Genomic DNA, 19550 nt, shown 5'->3' with positions numbered 1-19550 from the left:
GGCTCCATTCTGTTACTCTAGTGACCTTGCACAAGCTTCTTGCCTTCCTGAAGCTCCATTTTCCTATCTATTAAAAGGTACTACAGTACTAATACCTGTCCTACCTAAGAGAGGTATTTGTGAAGATACTATGACACCATGACTGTGAAAGTACTAGGTAAATTGATACGCACAATATTGAAACAAAAGATAAAATGGGTTGTTACGCCCATCCAACCAGTATACACTTGACTATATATAAGAATTTCTGTTTTAATATGCTGATAAGCATCGCTATATGGAAAAGAGTTGAAGAGTTTTTTCTCCTCTCTTTTACTCTGTTGGTCAGTCTATTTATTAAAGTATGTTTCTTTCCAGGTCAATTTATTAGAATATAAACGCATAAAATTAAAAACATAATGTTATTTCCACACTATCTTAATGTGCAAGAGGAAGGATTTCCATGAGCATTTTAGAAATTTAAATATTCAAATAATAGGCACATTAAATTAAAATTATTTGTGCAATATATCACAAACACAATTTTTGATATGTAAACACACCTTTACAAACAAATTAAAACTAAAAAATGTTTCAACACATTTTCCCAACTTGTTGCTGTCTGTTTTTAAAAAGAGGAAGCTTAGGAAGAAGTTAAGTAATCTTAAGCCATCTAAGATTTAGCAGAGTTCTTGTGAATGGTATAGATCCATAAGAAAAGTGTAATATTTATTACTGACCTATTAGAGTTTTGTCTTATATTTTATTTTTTAATACAGGAATATTCTGCTCATAATTTTTTGTTTGAAAATAAAGTTTACATATGGCTTTACATAAATATTTTAATAGTATAAAATTTAAAAAACACAAAAGACTTAAGAGATTTTTAAGTGGTGTTTAAAAAAAATTATCAGATAATTTTCCAGGAAAATGGAGCAAGCTTTTTTTTTCTATAAGCTAAACAAGTTGTGAATGAGACCACAGTGGTAACTAAATGTATCATCCATCTTTCAGTTCTAGCAAAATCTGTGAAGAGTTAGCAAGCATCTTTCCCTGGTAAACATATGTTCAGGTTGTGGTCTTTTGGGTCTTTCATTCTACTGACTTTTTGCTTTTTTTGGTAAGAAATATGATTTTTACTTTCAGAAGGCAGTTTTATTTGCCTGATGTTGAAAGGGTTAATCATCCAGTAATACCAAATTTAGTCACAGGGCACCACAAGTAATGTACTTTTAGGATTCCCATAATAACAGAGTACTAGTCAGAGAAACGGCTTCTACTGAATTAAATTTATGAAGCTAAACTTCAGTTAATGTTTTGTTATTAATCAGTATTCACCTCAGTCTCTAGGATATTGTTCTAAATTTAATAATAATTTTAGTAAATACTTACATAGCATTTTCTTTGTTCCTGGTTCTGTTTTAAGCATTTTACATATATTTAAGTTTCTGCAATAATCTTATGACATAGGGGCTGTTATCCTCGCTTTACAGGAGCCATGGCTTTAAATGCAGTTTGCTCCTGGAGTCCATGCTCTTATTTGCTACACTAAATTTCCTTTTCAGCAAATTTCTTGAAATACTAGTTTCTAAATGTCCAATAATCAAACCTTGTTTTTTCTACAGTACAATTTTTTCTATGTTTCTCTGTGGAGTATGTGGTTTCCTTGTATTTTCTATACTTTGTAAGAAGCAAAGATGGAAGCTTGTTCATCTTTTTCCTACTAGTACCTACCCTGAATACTGACACAGAATAAATACGCATGTAGTGTTTTCTGTGGAGTCAAGTCAGTGGAGTCAAGTCTAATTTGAGAAGTTCTCAGCATTGTTTGATAATTCTAGGTAATGAGGCTGATTTTTCACTAGGTGGCAATGTCTCCTCTGAACCAGAGTTAATACTGAGTATATTAACCAGCGTATATTAACCAGAGTTAATAACAGAGTATTAACTGTGGTTCAGAGGAGACATAGTTGTAGTATCTTAGACAAGACAAATCTTTATTAAGCACCTATTGTGTGTCAAGTTGAGCTGTGCTATGAAACGCAGGAATCAGACTCAGATTGCCATTCTTTTTTCTAGTCCTTTGTACTTCCTAAGTAGTTGATTACATTTCTAAAAGAAATTTAAACCAAAAAGCAGTTTCTACTACTGACATGATTTTATTAATACAATTCATATTAATTAATGATAGCCTACATTGTCATTGTTGACAAACTTATTTTTTATATTGTGGCACACTTTACCAGAGTTCAGGGCAACATATACCTTTAGTTTCCTATAAAATTTGTTATTTAACTTGATCATTGCCTAGAAGCATGTGATATTTAGAATGCCATATGTCTAACATAGTACCTAGCATATTACTAATATGCAATAAATGAATAAATGTTGGCATTAACAATTACAAATCCTGTAGAATAGCATTTTTTTCCTTAAATTTTATGAAAATATTTGCTGAGAGGCATCATCAATAAATTTGCGGCTAATAACAGTGGTAGTAGTAGCTAACATTTATCAAGCATTTAATGTGTCTACCAATCTTATAAGCATTGTACATATATTATTATCTCATACCATCCTTCTAGAACTCTTCATTATAGGTCCCATTATTATCCTCATTTTGCAGATGATGCAATGGAGGCACAGAGAAAACAATAATTTTCCTAAAGTAACACAGTTGGTGTAAAGCCACCATTTTGTTCTAAGCTGACTCCAGAGTCCATGTTCTCAATGCATTAAGCTATCTGTCTTAGGCAGTTATTTAGTCTTTGCATTTCCTGATCATGAAGTAAATTTAAAAAGTAGCTAAATATTCCTATGGTAAAATGTGTTGTTGGTTTTCAATTTCAACATTTAGGAGAACCCCTTAAGAAAGGAAGTTTGCTTATCTAGTATTATTAATAGTTGACTCCCTTAAAAATGTGGGGGGTGGCTGGGTGTGGTGGCTCACACCTGTAATCTCAGCACTTTGGGAGGCTGAGGCAGGAGGATCGCTTGAGGCCAGGAGTTTGAGACCAGCCCGAGCAGCATAGTGAGACCTCATCTCTACATACATACATATATACATACATACATACATGCATACATACATAAAAATAAAACTTTGAGGAGTAACATAATTATGATGTAATAAGCCATTATGTTCTCAATGTAGCTTAAAATACAAATATTCTTTAATATATAGCATTAATTTTTTTTTTCTTGAGACAGGGTCTCTGCTCTGTCACCCAGGCTGGAGTGCGGTAGCACAATCACAGCTCACTGTGGCCTCAACCTCCTGGGTTCAAGCAGTCCTCCCACCTCAGCCTCCCGAGTAGCTGGGACCACAGGATAATCGACTAATTTCTTGTGTGTATTTTTTGTAGAAACAGGGTTTTGCCGTGTTTGAGACAAGCCTAGGCCTGGTCTCAAGTGATCTGCCCACCTTGGCCTCCCAAAGTGCTGGGATTACAGGCGTGAGCCACCATGCCTGGCCTCATTAAATTTTAATATAACTCCTTTTACAATATTTTTGAAATCAGATAATGTCTAGTATAAATAAATTTAATATCCACAGTTTTATGTACAATATAGGTACAATGTAGTGGTTTTCCATATTGGACATAGCTATTTGTATGTATTCATTTGCAATACCATGTACATACAATACATCTACAAATGTAGAAATACATTTGTTTTCTATATTCTATATGGCATTCATTTGTAATACTTATGAATAATTCAAAAGCACATTCAGATAACATAATTCTCATACTTATACAAGATTATGTCATTAAAATATAACTAATAGTAGGGCAGAATTTTAAATATTTATTTTTAGCCTGGTAGGAGAAATTAAAAGATAGAAATGCCACATTTTAAGACATGCCCAAACTGTTTCTTGGTTATATGCTGAAGTACCTATTTTAATATTATTCACATAATAGGTACTTTGATATGAAAGTATATATCATTCAAGAACTCAAGACATATGGAAAACTTAGTCAACTTGATAGTTTTGAGCATAAACCAGAGCCCTGAATTCCTCTTTAAGGCATTTTTTTTAAATGTTTACAGTGGTGTTTTTAATTGCACTAATGCATGAATGATATGATGTAAAATAGACAACAACAAAGACTGGAGTAAGAGAGCGCTGGCATTCTAGACAAAATACTACCACTCTCTATTTGACCCTGATCAAATAATTTACCTTTCTGCACTTGTTTTGTTCCTCTCGTAAAATTAGAATAGCATATATTCTATTTTATATCAATATTTTTATCAAAGGATAAAACGAAACTATAAAATGAGGCATGAAGCATAAATACAGACAGACCTCGTTTTACTGGTGTTTGCTTTATTATGCTTCATAGATATTGTGTTTTCTACAACTTGAAGGTTTGTGGCAATTCTATGTTAAGCCAGTCTGTTGGTGCCATTTTTCCAACATTGTGTGCTCACTTCGTGTCTCTCTGTCACATTTTCGTAGCTCTCAAAATATTTCAAAACTTTTCATTATTACGTCTGTTATGGTGAGTGCTTTTTGATGTTACAATTGTAATTGCTTTGGGGCACCACAAACTGTACCCATATAAGATGGCGAACTTAATTGATAAATGTTGTAAGTGTTCTGACTGCCCCACCCACCAGCCACTCTCCCATTTCTCTCCCTCTCTTCAGTCCTCCCTATTCTCTGAGACACAGTATTGAAATTAGGCCAGTTAATAACCCTGCAGTGGCCTCTTAAGTATTCAAGTGAAAGGAAGAATTGTACATCTCTCATTATAAATAGAAAGGTAGAAGTGATTGAGCTCAGTGAGGAAGGCATGGGGAAAGCTGAGATAGGGCAAAGGCGAAGACTTTTGTGCCGTATAGTTAGCCAAGTTGTGAATGCAGAGAAAAAGTTCTTCATCAGTGAACACACAAATGACAGGAAAGTAAAACAGCCTTATTGCTGATATGGACAAAGTTTTAGTGATCTGGATAGAAGATCAAACCAGCCACAGTACCCCCTTATGCCAGAGCCTAATCTAGAGCAAGGCCTCTAACTCTCTTAAAGTCTATAAAGGCTGCGAGAGGTGAGGTAGCTGCAGGAGAAAAGTTTGAAACTAGCAGAGGCTCATTCATGAGATTTAAGGAAGGTAACCATCGCCATAACATTAAAGTGCAAGATGAAGCAACAAGTGATGATCTAGAAGCTGTAGCAAGTTATCCAGAAGATCTAGCTGAGATCACTGATGAAGGTGGCTACAGTAAACCACAGATTTTCAATGGAGATGAAGCAGCTTTCTATTGGAGGAAGATGCCCTCCAGTAGTTTTATAGCTAGAGAGGAGAAGACATGGATCAAGGAGTAATTTTGACTTTCACGTCTTATTATTTAAGAAATACATTTCATAAGTCCATAGCTGACATAGATAGTGATTCCTCTGATGAAGCTGGGCAAAGTACATTGAAAACCTGGAAAGGATTCACCTTTCTAAATGCAAGTAAGAACATTCATGATTCATAAGAGGAGGTCAAAATATGGACACTAACAGAAGTTTGGAAGAAGTGTATTCCAACCCCCATGGATGACTCTGAGGGCTTCAAGACTTCAATGAAGGGAAGTGACTGCAGATTTGGTGAAAATAGCAAGAGAACTAGAATTAGAAGTAGAGCCTGAAGATATGAATGAATTACTGCAATCTCATGATCAGACTGGAATGGATGAGTTGTTTTTTATGGATGAGCAAAGAAAGTAGTTCTTTTAGACAGAATCTACTCCTGGTGAAGACGCTGTGAACGTTGTTGAGATGACAACAAAGGATTTAGGAAATTCCATATATTTAGTTGGTAGAGCAATGGCAAGGTTTGAGAGGACACAATTTCTGTGGGCAAAATGCTATCAAATAGCATCACATGCTACAGAGAAATCTTTTGTGAAAGTAAGAGCCAATCAGTGCAGCAAATTTCATTGTTGTGTAAATTGCCACAGCCACCCCAGCCTTCAGCAACCACCCCATTTATCAGTCAGCAGACCCTTTATTAACATTAAAGCAAGACCCTCCATCAGCAAAAAGATTACCATTAACTGAAGACATAGATGATTGTTAGCATTTTTTAGCAATAAAGTAGTTTTAAGGTAAATGCATTGATTTTTTAGACATAATGCTGTTGCACACTTAATAGACTATAGTATCATGTAAACATAACTTTTATAAGCACTAGAAAATTTAAAACATATGACTTTCTTTATTGAGATATATGCTTTATTGCAGTAGTCTGAAACCAAACCCCTCGTATCTCTGAGTAATGCCTGTGTTTAATTAGAGTTCGTGAACTAGGCTGCAGTCAGGAAATTGTAGCTATTCTCTGTAGCAGGGTATGTATGACACATTTTCAGTTGGATAACATTCTGTGTGATGATTGATAATGGAATAGGAACCAACAAGAGCAGAATAGCATGTACTGCAGGGGATTTGCAGATAGTTGATTCAATTTTGATATCCAGCTAATCAATTTGCCAGATGCTGGTAGATGCTGTCTCATTTGGTTGGTTGTGAGACTTGAATCTGCTACACATTACTGTATAGATTTTGAACAGTTTTATTAGTAATACTTCAAAGTTCTAATTGACTTACAAGGTATGTCAAGGAAATACAGAATTGCTAACAGGCCCTGAAACACAGGCTACCAGAATTGAAGTGTTAAGTCTATAGAACTTCTTGGATCTATCAACTCAGTATCTCAAGATTAGCTGAAGGAAGAACAAGTCAGGCCAGATAAAATACAAAAAAAAAAAAAAAAACTATAAGTCCTGAACATTCACTACAGTTGTTAGAGAAGGAGAATGCTATATAACTGCTAAATGCTGGGAAACTAAATAAGTAGAACTACCAGCTTATAGGAATGCTATTATAACTGGAAATATAATAGTTTATAGCTAAAGAAATTAGGTATCCACTAAGATGACCATATAAAGTAACAGGGCTATATATAATGAAATGTCTTGAACAAAGGAATTAAATGGTGAACCAAAGGGGAACCTTACTGTTAATATAATGTAAGAGAAAGAATATGTTGTGATTCCAGGTTCACTTTATTATAAAGTCAATAATGTAAGTACATAGATTGTAATAATAGCAAACTTTGCATTTGCTTCAAATGCAAAGGGCAGTGGATTAAAATATCTTATTTCCTCCATCCTTCCTCCTATAAAGATAAAAATCTCTTGAGAAAACCACATTATTTTTTCATAATTGTTTAACTCAAGAACATACACAAAAGCACCAAGCTTATTATATAAATCAAAGGATTTTCCATCATAAAAACATTTTAAGAATTTTTTAATTTTGTAAAATTTTGAATCCCAAATGATAGCCTATTAGAAGTAAATTTAGAAGGATTTTGATGGATATAACATTTCTTTAAGCAAATGTAGTTGCCATCTCTGTGCTCTCATCATCTGTCCATTCCTCTGCTATACTACTTAGCACCTTGCAGTAATTTATACTCCTTCAGAAGGTCGAAACCTCAGGTGGGGCCAGTGTCTGTATTTCCAGAATCTGCTTAGTGCATGGTACATGACAGCTCTTCAAAAAGTGAGGAAAAGATGGGAGTGAGACTTAAAATTATGAGTTTTAAACATATCAGGTTAGATTAGAGCTAAATTTTAAATGTGCAAAGTTAAATTAACACAAAAGGTAATGACAAAGTGAAGAAATAGAGTTACTTAATTGCAAAATTATACTCCAACCATGGCCTGTGTCAAAGTGTTTTAGAAACCCCTGAAATGTTAAAAGCATAGAGCTTGAAGGAATATCAGAAGTCATCTATTAAATCCTATTAATATTTTACAGTGAAATAATCTGTATAGTCTGACACAGGTTGATGTGTATATTTGTGGAGGCTAGAGGAGGGGGAAGAGCACAAGAACTTGTGAACAGCTTCTGTTTCTAGTATCTGAGAAACTAAGTCTTTATGAATATTTCTACAGATTTTTTTGTGGCTGCCTTCACAGAACTAAAGGTGTTAAAGATAAAATAGGGTGTTTAATTTGAACCCTTGAATACCAGTCAGTTGGCTTTTGTATAGAAAATTTCCTTCAGATGACAAAAACAAGTATTCATAATTGTTTGTATTTATTTGTGTTACCTGCTTTCATTTGGGCCATTTTAATCCTTCTGAAAGGCATATTAATACCTGGAAAAACAAGAAAGAGATAATTAGGCTCTGCTTTTTGTTACTTTTTTTCCAGTGTCATTTTTAAGAAAGAAAAATAATACATGTTTAGCGTATTATAATACTTAGAAAATAGTTTGACAAAAAGAGTAAAATGAAAAATACTGAAATCTTACTAACTTACTATGTAACTGTTGCTTACGTAGGTATATGTGCTTCTGGGCCATTTCTGTGCATGTTTGCTCACTCGAATTAAAATGAAATCGGGGTTCACGCCATTCTCCTGCCTCAGCCTCCTGAGTAGCTGGGACTATAGGCGCCCACCACCACGCCCGGCTAATTTTTTGTATTTTTAGTAGAGACAGGGTTTCACCATGTTAGCCAGGATGGTCTCGATCTCCTGACCTAGTGATCTGCCCGCCTTAGCCTCCCAAAGTGCTGGGATTACAGGCATGAGCCACTGCACCCGGCCCATTGTTGTCTTATTTTAAGAAATTGCTGAGAGTGGAGCCAAGATGGCCGAATAGGAACAGCTCCGGTCTACAGCTCCCAGCGTGAGCGATACAGAAGACTGGTGATTTCTACATTTCCGTTTGAGGTACCGGGTTCATCTCACTAGGGAGTGCCAAACGGTGGGTGCAGGACAGTCGGTGCAGCACACTGTGTGCGAGCCGAAGCAGGGCGAGGCATTGCCTCACTCGGGAAGCGCAAAGGGTCAGGGAGTTCCCTTTCCTAGTCAAAGAAAGGGGTAACAGACGGCACCTGGAAAATCGGGTCAGTCCCACCCTAATACTGCGCTTTTCTGACGAGCTTGGAAAACGGCACACCAGGAGATTGTGTCCTGCACCTGGCTCGGAGGGTCCTATGCCCACGGAGTCTCGCTGATTGCTAGCACAGCAGTCTGAGATCAAACTGCAAGGTGGCAGCCAGGTTGGGGGCGGGGCACCCGCCATTCCCCAGGCTTGCTTAGGTAAGCAAAGCAGCTGGGAAGCTCGAACTGGGTGGAGCCCACCACAGCTCAAGGAGGCCTGCCTGCCTCTATAGGCTCCACCTCTGGGGGCAGGGCACAGACAAAAATTCAGCAGGAACCTCTGCAGACTTAAATGTCCCGTCTGACAGCTTCGAAGAGAGTAGTGGTTCTCCCAGCACACAGCTGGAGATCTGAGAACGGACAGACTGCCTCCTAAAGTGGGTCCCTCACTCCCGAGCAGCCTAACTGGGAGGCACCCCCCAGTAGGGACAGACTGACACCTCACTCGGCCAGGTACTCCTCTGAGGCAAAACTTCCAGAGGAACCATCAGACAGCTGAATTTGTGGTCTCACGAAAATCCGCTGTTCTGCAGCCACCACTGCTGACACACAGCCAAATGGTCTGGAGTGGACGTCTAGCAAACTCCAAGAGACCTGCAGCTGAGGGTCCCATCTGGTAGAAGGAAAACTAACAAACAGAAAGGACATCCACACCAAAAACCCATCTGTACATCACCATCATCAAAGACCAAAAGTAGATAAAACCACAAAGATGGGGAAAAAACAGAGCAGAAAAACTGGAAACTCTAAAAAGCAGAGCACCTCTCTTCCTCCAAAGGAACGTAGTTCCTCACCAGCAACGGAACAAAGCTGGACGGAGAATGACTGACGAGTTGAGAGAAGAAGGCTTCAGACGATCAAACTACTCTGAGCTATGGGAGGAAATTCAAAACAATAGCAAAGAAGTTAAAAACTTTGAAAAAAAATTAGAAGACTGGATAACTAGAATAACCAATGAAGAGAGGGGCTTAAGGGAGTTGATGGAGCTGAAAGCCAAGTTTCAAGAACTACGCGAAGATTGCAGAAGCCTCGGTAGCTGATGCAATCAACTGGAAGAAAGGGTATCAGTGATGGAAGATGAGATGAATAAAATGAAGCGAGAAGGGAAGTTTAGAGAAAAAAGAATAAAAAGGAACAAACAAAGCCTCCAAGAAATTTGGGACTGTGAAAAGACCAAACCTACGTCTGATTGGTGTACCTGAAAATGATGGGGAGAATGGAACCAAGTTGGAAAACACTCTGCAAGATACTATCCAGGAGAACTTCCCCAATCTAGCAAGGCAGGCCAACATTCAGATTCAGGAAATACAGAGAACGCCACAAAGATACTCCTCGAGAAGAGCAACTCCAAGACACATAATTGTCAGATTCACCAAAGTTGAAATGAAGGGAAAAATGTTAAGCGCGGCCAGAGAGAAAGGTCGGGTTACCCACAAAGGGAAGCCCATCAGACTAACAGCTGATCTCCCGGCAGAAACTACAAGCCAGAAGAGAGTGGGGACCAGTATTCAACATTCTTAAAGAAAAGAATTTTCAATCCAGAATTTCATATCCAGCCAAACTAAGCTTCATAAGTGAAGGAGAAATAAAATCCTTTACAGACAAGCAAATGCTGAGTGATTTTGTCACCACCAGGCCTGCCCTAAAAGAGCTCCTGAAGGAAGCACTAAACATGGAAAGGAACAACCAGTACCAGCCACTGCAAAAACATGCCAAATTGTAAAGACCTTCGAGGCTAGGAAGAAACTGCATCAACTAACGAGCAAAATAACCAACTAACATCATAATGACAGGATCAAATTCACACATAACAATATTAACTTTCAATGTAAATGGGCTAAATGCTCCAATTAAAAGACACAGACTGGCAAACTGGATAACGAGTCAAGACCCATCAGTGTGCTGTATTCAGGAAACCCATCTCACGTGCAGAGACACACATAGACTCAAAATAAAGGGATGGAGGAAGATCTGTCAAGCAAATGGAAAACAAAAAAAGGCAGAGGTTGCAATCCTAGTCTCTGATAAAACAGACTTTAAACCAACAAATATGAAAAGAGACAAGGCCATTACATAATGGTAAAGGGATCAATTCAACAAGAAGAGCTAACTGTCCTAAATATATATGCACCCAACACAGGAGCACCCAGATTCATAAAGCAAGTCCTGAGTGACCTACAAAGGGACTTAAACTCCCACACAATAATAATGGGAGATTTTAACACCCCACTGTCAACATTAGACAGATCAACAAGACAGAAAGTTAACAAGGATATCCAGGAATTGAACTCAGCTCTGCACAAAGTGGACCTAATAGACATCTACAGAACTCTCCACCCCAAATCAACAGAATATACATTTTTTTCAGCACCACACCACACCTATTCCAAAATTGACCACATAGTTGGAAGTAAAGCTCTCCTCAGCAAATGTAAAAGAACAGAAATTATAACAAACTGTCTCTCAGACCACAGTGCAATCAAACTAGAACTCAGGATTAAGAAACTCACTCAAAACCGCTCAACTACATGGAAACTGAACAACCTGCTCCTGAATGACTACTGGGTACATAACGAAATGAAGGCAGAAATAAAGATGTTCTTTGAAACCAACGAGAACAAAGACACAACATATCAGAATCTCTGGGACACATTCAAAGCAGTGTGTAGAGGGAAATTTATAGCACTAAATGCCCACAAGAGAAAGCAGGAAAGATCCAAAATTGACACCGTAACATCACAATTAAAAGAACTAGAAAAGCAAGAGCAAACACATTCAAAAGCTAGCAGAAGGCTAGAAATAACTAAAATCAGAGCAGAACTGAAGGAAATAGAGACACAAAAAACCCTTCAAAAAATTAATGAATCCAGGAGCTGGTTTTTTGAAAAGATCAACAAAATTGATAGACCGCTAGCAAGACTAATAAAGAAGAAAAGAGAGAAGAATCAAATAGATGCAATAAAAAATGAAAAAGGGGATATCACCACCGATCCCACAGAAATACAGTCTACCATCAGAGAATACTACAAACACCTCTACGCAAATAAACTAGAAAATCTAGAAGAAATGAATAAATTCCTCGACAAATACACCCTCCCAAGACTAAACCAGGAAGAAGTTGAATCTCTGAATAGACCAATAACAGGCTCTGAAATTGTGGCAATAATCAATAGCTTAACAACCAAAAAGAGTCCAGGACCTGATGGATTCACAGCCAAATTCTACCAGAGGTACAAGGAGGAACTAGTACCATTCCTTCTGAAACTATTCCAATCGATAGAAAAAGAGGGAATCCCCCCTAACACATTTTATGAGGCCAGCATCGTCCTGATATCAAAGCCTGGCAGAGACATAACCAAAAAAGAGAATTTCAGACCAATATCCTTGATGAACATTGATGAAAAAATCCTCAATAAAATACTGGCAAACCCAATCCAGCAGCACATCAAAAAGCTTATACACCATGATCAAGTGGGCTTCATCCCTGGGATGCAAGGCTGGTTCAACATACGCAAATCAATAAATGTAATCCAGCATATAAACAGAACCAAAGACAAAAACCACATGATTATCTCAATAGATGCAGAAAAAGCCTTTGACAAAATTCAACAACCCTTCATGCTAAAAACTCTCAATAAATTAGGTATTGATGGGACGTATCTCAAAATAATAAGAGCTATCTATGACAAACCCACAGCCAATATCATACTGAATGGGCAAAAACTGGAAGCATTCCCTTTGAAAACTGGCACAAGACAGGAATGCCCTCTCTCACCACTCCTATTCAACATAGTGTTGGAAGTTCTGGCCAGGGCAATGAGGCAGGAGAAGGAAATAAAGAGTATTCAATTAGGAAAAGAGGAAGTCAAATTGTCCCTGTTTGCAGATGACCTCATTGTATATCTAGAAAACCCCATTGTCTCAGCCCAAAATCTCCTTAAGCTGGTTAGCAACTTCAGCAAAGTCTCAGGATACAAAATCAATGTACAAAAATCACAAGCATTCTTGTACACCAATCACAGACAAACAGAGAGCCAAATCATGAGTGAACTCCCATTCACAATTGCTTCAAAGAGAATAAAATACCTAGGAATCCAACTTACAAGGGATGTGAAGGACCTCTTCAAGGAGAACTACAAACCACTGCTCAATGAAATAAAAGAGGATACAAACAAATGGAAGAACATTCCATGCTCATGGGTTGGAAGAATCAATATCGTGAAAATGGCCATACTGCCCAAGGTAATTTATAGATTCAATGCCATCCCCATCAAGCTACCAATGACTTTCTTCACAGAATTGGAAAAAACTACTTTAAAGTTCATATGGAACCAAAAAAGACCCCGCATCGCCAAGTCAATCCTAAGCCAAAAGAACAAAGCTGGAGGCATCACGTTACCTGACTTCAAACTATACTACAAGGCTACAGTAACCAAAACAGCATGGTACTGGTACCACAACAGAGACATAGATCAATGGATCAGAACAGAGCCCTCAGAAATAATGCCGCATATCTACAACTATCTGATCTTTGACAAACCTGACGAAAACAAGCAACGGGGAAAGGATTCCCTATTTAATAAATGGTGCTGGGAAAACTGGCTAGCCATATGTAGAAAGCTGAAACTGGATCCCTTCCTTACACCTTATACAAAAATTAATTCAAGATGGATTAAAGACTTACATGTTAGACCTAAAACCATGAAAGCCCTAGAAGAAAACCTGGGCAATACCATTCAGGACATAGGCGTGAGCAAGGACTTCATGTCTAAAACACCAAAAGCAATGGCAACAAAAGCCAAAATTGACAAATGGGATCCAATTAAACTAAAGAGCTTCTGCACAGCAAAAGAAACTACCATCAGAGTGAACAGGCAACCTACAGAATGGGAGAAAATTTTTGCAACCTACTCATCTGACAAAGGGCTAATATCCAGAATCTATAATGAACTCAAACAAATTTACAAGAAAAAAACAACCCCGTCAAAAAGTGGGCCAAGGACATGAACAGACACTTCACAAAAGAAGACATTTATGCAGCCAAAAAACACGTGAAAAAATGCTCATCATCACTGGCCATCAGAGAAATGCAAATCAAAACCACAATGAGATACCAGCTCACACCAGTTAGAATGGCCATCATTCAAAAGTCAGGAAACAGCAGGTGCTGGAGAGGATGTAGAGAAATAGGAACACTTTTACACTGTTGGTGGGACTGTAAACTAGTTCAACCGTTGTGGAAGTCAGTGTGGCGATTCCTCAGGGATCTAGAACTAGAAATACCATTTGACCCAGCCATCCCATTACTGGGTATATACCCAAAGGACTGTAAATCATGCTGCTATAAAGACACATGCACACGTATGTTTATTGCAGCACTATTCACAGTAGCAAAGACTTGGAACCAACCCAAATGTCCAACAACGATAGACTGGATTAAGAAAATGTGGCACATATACACCATGGAATACTATGCAGCCATAAAAAATGATGAGTTCATGTCCTTTGTAGGGACATGCATGAAACTGGAAACCATAATTCTCAGTAAACTATCGCAAGGACAAAAAACCAAACACCACATGTTCTCACTCATAGGTGGGAATTGAACAATGAGAACTCATGGACACAGGAAGGGGAACATCACACTCCAGGGATTGTTGTGGGGTGGGGGAAGGGGGAGGGACAGCATTAGGAGATATACCTAATGCTAAATGACGAGTTAATGGGTGCAGCAAACTACCACAGCACATGTATACATATGTAACAAACCTGCATATTGTGCACATGTACCCTAAAACCTAAAGTATAATAATAAAATAAAATAAAATAAATTGCCACGCCACCTCAGACTTCAGCAACCACCACCCTGACCGGTCAGCAGCTATCAACATTGAGGCAAGACGCTTTATCAATATAAAGATTACAAATCAAAAAAAATAAATAAATAAAATGAAATCATGGTTGGTAGGTACACAATCTCAGAGAAAATACAGGGAGTTAAAAAATGTCATTAAATAATTAAACCCAGTTTTATTTTCCATTCATAGCAGCAAAACACAATTAAATGTTGAAAGGACAATTTTAAAAAGCAAATAAGACAAAGATCATGAAACATGATATGCATTTATTTATTTATTTATTCCTGAAACCCACCTACTAATGTTAAACATTCCAAATTCCAGTTCATGGAGCACTTGTTTTCTTTTACAGCTTTAAAGTTTCTCTTGTTCTGTAAGCAGTCTTTGAATAGTTGAGGTTAGTAAGTGTTCTGATTGTTTTGGAGAAAAGTTCAAAATGTGTAATGAAAAATAATAGTCAAATCCACAACAATCTACAGAGAAATGGCTACACTTCTTAAAAACAGTAATTGGTATTGAGGAATGTACATCACTAAAAGGGTGGAGTGTAATCAGGTCCTCTCGCTTGATAATATCCTTTGGTACTCACTAGCAGGGAGAGAACACCAATTATTATTGAGCTGTTCTTCATTTAGAGTGCCTGAATGAAATAGTACATGAATATAAAGATCAAATGCCTAATATTGTTTATATGCATCATCTCAGACTCATAGTTCATGAAACCAAGGCCGGTAACTTGAAAAAGTGGTCGTCCTTTTGTATATACTGTCTATATTGTTTTATAACTTATTTTTTCCAATGAATAATATATTATGAGCAGTTTTCCACTGTGATAATTAAATTTCTTTATATAATTTTAGTGGCTAAATTCCCTTTCATTAAATGAATACACCATAGTTTAAACAACTGTTGTTGCACAATTATACTGTTATATCTTTTTCAACATTTAGATAGTGCTTCAGTACACACTAGCTACCCTTACATTCCTCAGGAAATAATGTCTTGAGATACAATGGGTCAGTTAAACAGGCAAAAAAAAAAAAAAAAAGCACTTTCTAATTTGCATTTTTATTACTAATTAATTTTTAGTGAAGTTAAATATATTTTTATTGGGCACATAGTTCTTTTGTGAATTTTCTTTAATGGTTCTTTGCCCATTTTTCTATTCGATTATTAATTTTTAATGGATTTCATGGGAACTCTACATAGTAAGATTAATTACCCCTTTCATTACAATTTTGTCATTTGTTTTTTTTTTTGGTGAATGGCTTTATTGAGGTATAATTGGCATATTATAAACTGAATGTATTTAAATGTACTATCTGATAAGTTTAGGCATTTATACACCTGGGAGACTATTGCCTCAATCAAGATAATGAACATATTTCATCCCCAAAAGTTACTTTGTGCCCTTTTGTGCTCTGTTGCTTCCTCACCTTTATCCCAGGCAACCACTATAAATTAGTTTGCATTTTCCAGAATTGTATATAAGTGAAACCGTATATGCCATGTACTCTTTTATTATCTGGCTCCTTTCACTTATAATTACTTTGATAAATCTGTGTTTTAGCATTTATTAGTCGTTTATTCTTTATATTGTTGGGTGTTGTTTAATTGTATGGCTATGCCACAGTTTGTTTATCCATTCACCTGTCAATGGACATTGGGGTTGTATCCAGGTTTTAGCTAGTACAAATAAAGCTGCTCCAAATATTCACATACAAGTCTTTGTATGGACATATGCCTTCATTTCTCTTGGACAAATTTCTAGGAGCAGAAGGGCTGGATCATATTGCAGATGTATGTTTGACTTCTTAAGAAGCTGCCAGACTATTTTCTAAAGTGTTTGCGCCATTTAACATTTAACATTCCCACCGTTAGTGTATCAATGTACTTGCCAACTTTGAAATGGCCAATCTTTTGAATTTTAGCCATTCTAATATCCATGCAGTGCTATTTTATTGTGGTTTTAATTTGCTTTTCCCTAATGATTAATGATACTGAGCACCTTTTTTTGCATGCTTGCCATCCATATAGCTTCTTCAGTAAATTGTCTTTTCAAATCTTTTGTCCATTTCTTAAATTGTCCTATTTGTTTTCTGATTATTGAGTTTTGAGATTTCTTTGTGTTTTGTGTATACAAGTATTTTATCAGGCATACGATTTGCAGGTATTTTCCTCCAGTCTGGTTTGTTTTCTAATTGTCTTAACAGTTTAAAGAACAGAAGTTTGAGATTTTGATGAAGTTCAAATTATCAGCTTGTTCTTTTATGCATTTTAGTGTTGTATCTAAGAAATCTTTGCCTAACCCAAGCTCACAAAAGTGTTCTCTGTTTTTTTCTAGAAGTCTTATAGCTTTAGGTTTTACATTTAGATCTGTGGTTCATTTTGAGTTACTTTTGTACATGTTGTAAAGTATAGATCAAAGTTCTTTTTTCACATATGAATATCCAACTATTCTAACACCATTTGTTGGAAAAACTGTCTTTTCTCCACTGAATGGCCTTTATACTTTGTCTATACACCCTGGGCACTCTCTACTATTCTGTTGATCTATTTACGTATCTTTATGCCAGTAGCAAACTGTGTGGATTACTGTAGCTTTATAAGATTTGAAGTCAGGTATTCTGTTCTTTTTCAAAGTTGTTTTGGCTGTTCTAGGTAATATTCATTTCCATGTCGATTTTAGAATTTATTTTACAATTTCTCCAAAGATAACCTGCTGGAATTTTGAGTGGGACTGCATTGAATCTACAGATCATTTGGGGATAATTTACATCTTACCAATATTGAGTATACCACCCCATGAACACAATGACAAATTGCTTTGTCAGTTTCTCTCAGCAATAGTTTTAGTTTTCAGTATACAGGTCTTTCACATCTTTCTCCTTTTTTTTTCTCGAAGTATGTCATGTTTTTTATGCCATAGTAAATGGCATATATATTTTTTTAATTTCAATTTTTGGTTCTTAATTGCTTGTTTATAGACATATAGATGATTTTTGTGTTCCGATCTCATCTCCTGCAACATTGCTAAAGTCAATTCTAGTGCCTTGTTTTTTTAGATTCCATTTAGAATTTTTACACAGATATAGAGCCAGGACCTCAGAGAGAGAACCTCCTTAAATTTTGCTGCCTGTGTGCCTCACTTGCCTTACTCCACTTTAGCTCTACCTAGACAATCATGTCTGCAAAGACAGACAGTTTTTTTTTTCTTTTATACAGTTTGTCCATTTTTTGGTAGTTTCGAGCAGCAGAGTAAATTTAGTCCCTACTCCATTGTGGTCAGAAATGGAAGAACCCTATTACATCATTTCCTTTTTAATTTTTGTTGTGGTAGTTTATTTATATATTTAAGTCTTAAATATGATCTAAAAATCACAGTCCCAGCTACTCGGGAGGCTGAGGCAGGAGAATGGCGTGAATCCGGGAGGCGGAGCTTGCAGTGAGTTGAGATCACGCCACTGCGCTCCAGCCTGGGCGACAGAGTGAGAATCCATCTCAAAAAAAAAAAAAAATCATGTTAGCTCTGTCATCCAGTCTTCACTGGAATGCAGTGGCAGCCTTGACCTCCAGTCTCAAGCAATCCTCCCACCCACCTCAGCCTCCTCAGTAGCTGGAAACTACAGGCACATGGCACCCTGCCCGGTTAATTTTTCAATTTTTTATAGAGACAGGGTCTCACTGTCTTACCAGGGCTGGTCTCTAACTCCTAGGCTCAAGTGATCCTCCCACTTCAGCCTCCCAGAGTGCCAGGATTAAGGCATGAGACACTGTGCCTGGCAAGTTTTTTTATTTTAATGAAGACTCTTTAAATGTTCATGTTACAAAATCTGTTCATTGGTCCATAAGAATGTTGACAATTATTAACCTTTTCTGACTCAGGTAATCCTTCGATGGATAACCTGATAAAAATTATGAATCTGCTTTCCAGAAACGCTTATATAAACACACTCACATTTCCATAGTAATTTCAGTAGTCCATAGACTCCCTGAAGGTTCATCCATTGATTCCATATTATGAATCCCTGTTTTGAGATTTCTTTTTTTCATGTCACGTTTTGGAAGGCTTTCCATTTCAAGATTATATAACTAAGGAAATACTTTTTTAAGTGATGAGTTTATATATTTTTTCTCCTTTGTATATATAGACAGACATTTAAAATTTTTCAAGTTCATGTGTTTTAAATGATCAAATGAGGTAATATGTAAGTGATAGCACCCCAAAAAATACAAAGTGCAGCACAGATGCTACCGTGCTCGTTATTATCATCATCATCATCATTATCAATCATCATCAAAACATTCACCCTTTGAGCTATCTTCATCACTCTAAAGAATTAAATCCAAAATAAGAATTATGTTAAGAAACAAAGTCAACTATGAAAGTAATTATTCTTGCATGATCTATAAGGGAGAACAGAGAACACTATAAACAGAGTTATCTCTTGTTATCTATAGAGGACTAGTTCCAGAACCCCTGGGGATACCAAAAATCTATGGATGCTAAAGTCACTTATATAAAATGTCATAGTTTTTGCATATAATCTGTAGACATCTTCTCTCATACTTGGAATCATCTATAGATTACTTATAATACCTAATATAGTATAAATGCTATGTAAATAGTTATCATACTGTAGTTTTTATAGTATTGTTATTTTTTCTGAATATTTTTTATCCATAGTTGGTTGAATTCATGGATAGGGAACCCACAGATACAGAGGGCCAACTGTATTCAGTATAAGAGAATGTGTAAAA

The 19550-nt window shown here is 36.7% G+C and overlaps 1 protein-coding gene across 15 annotated transcripts in view; it reads left to right on the top strand.

The window, feature by feature from the left end:
- The window catches only part of AHI1 (Abelson helper integration site 1), a 220960-nt gene that overhangs the window by 73256 nt on the left and 128154 nt on the right, over positions 1 to 19550 (top strand). The window lies entirely within an intron of this gene.

Source organism: Symphalangus syndactylus, chromosome 2 (genome assembly GCF_028878055.3).
Source record: "Symphalangus syndactylus isolate Jambi chromosome 2, NHGRI_mSymSyn1-v2.1_pri, whole genome shotgun sequence".
Taxonomy (NCBI): domain Eukaryota; kingdom Metazoa; phylum Chordata; class Mammalia; order Primates; family Hylobatidae; genus Symphalangus; species Symphalangus syndactylus.
This window is presented reverse-complemented; position numbering and strand designations above follow the sequence as displayed.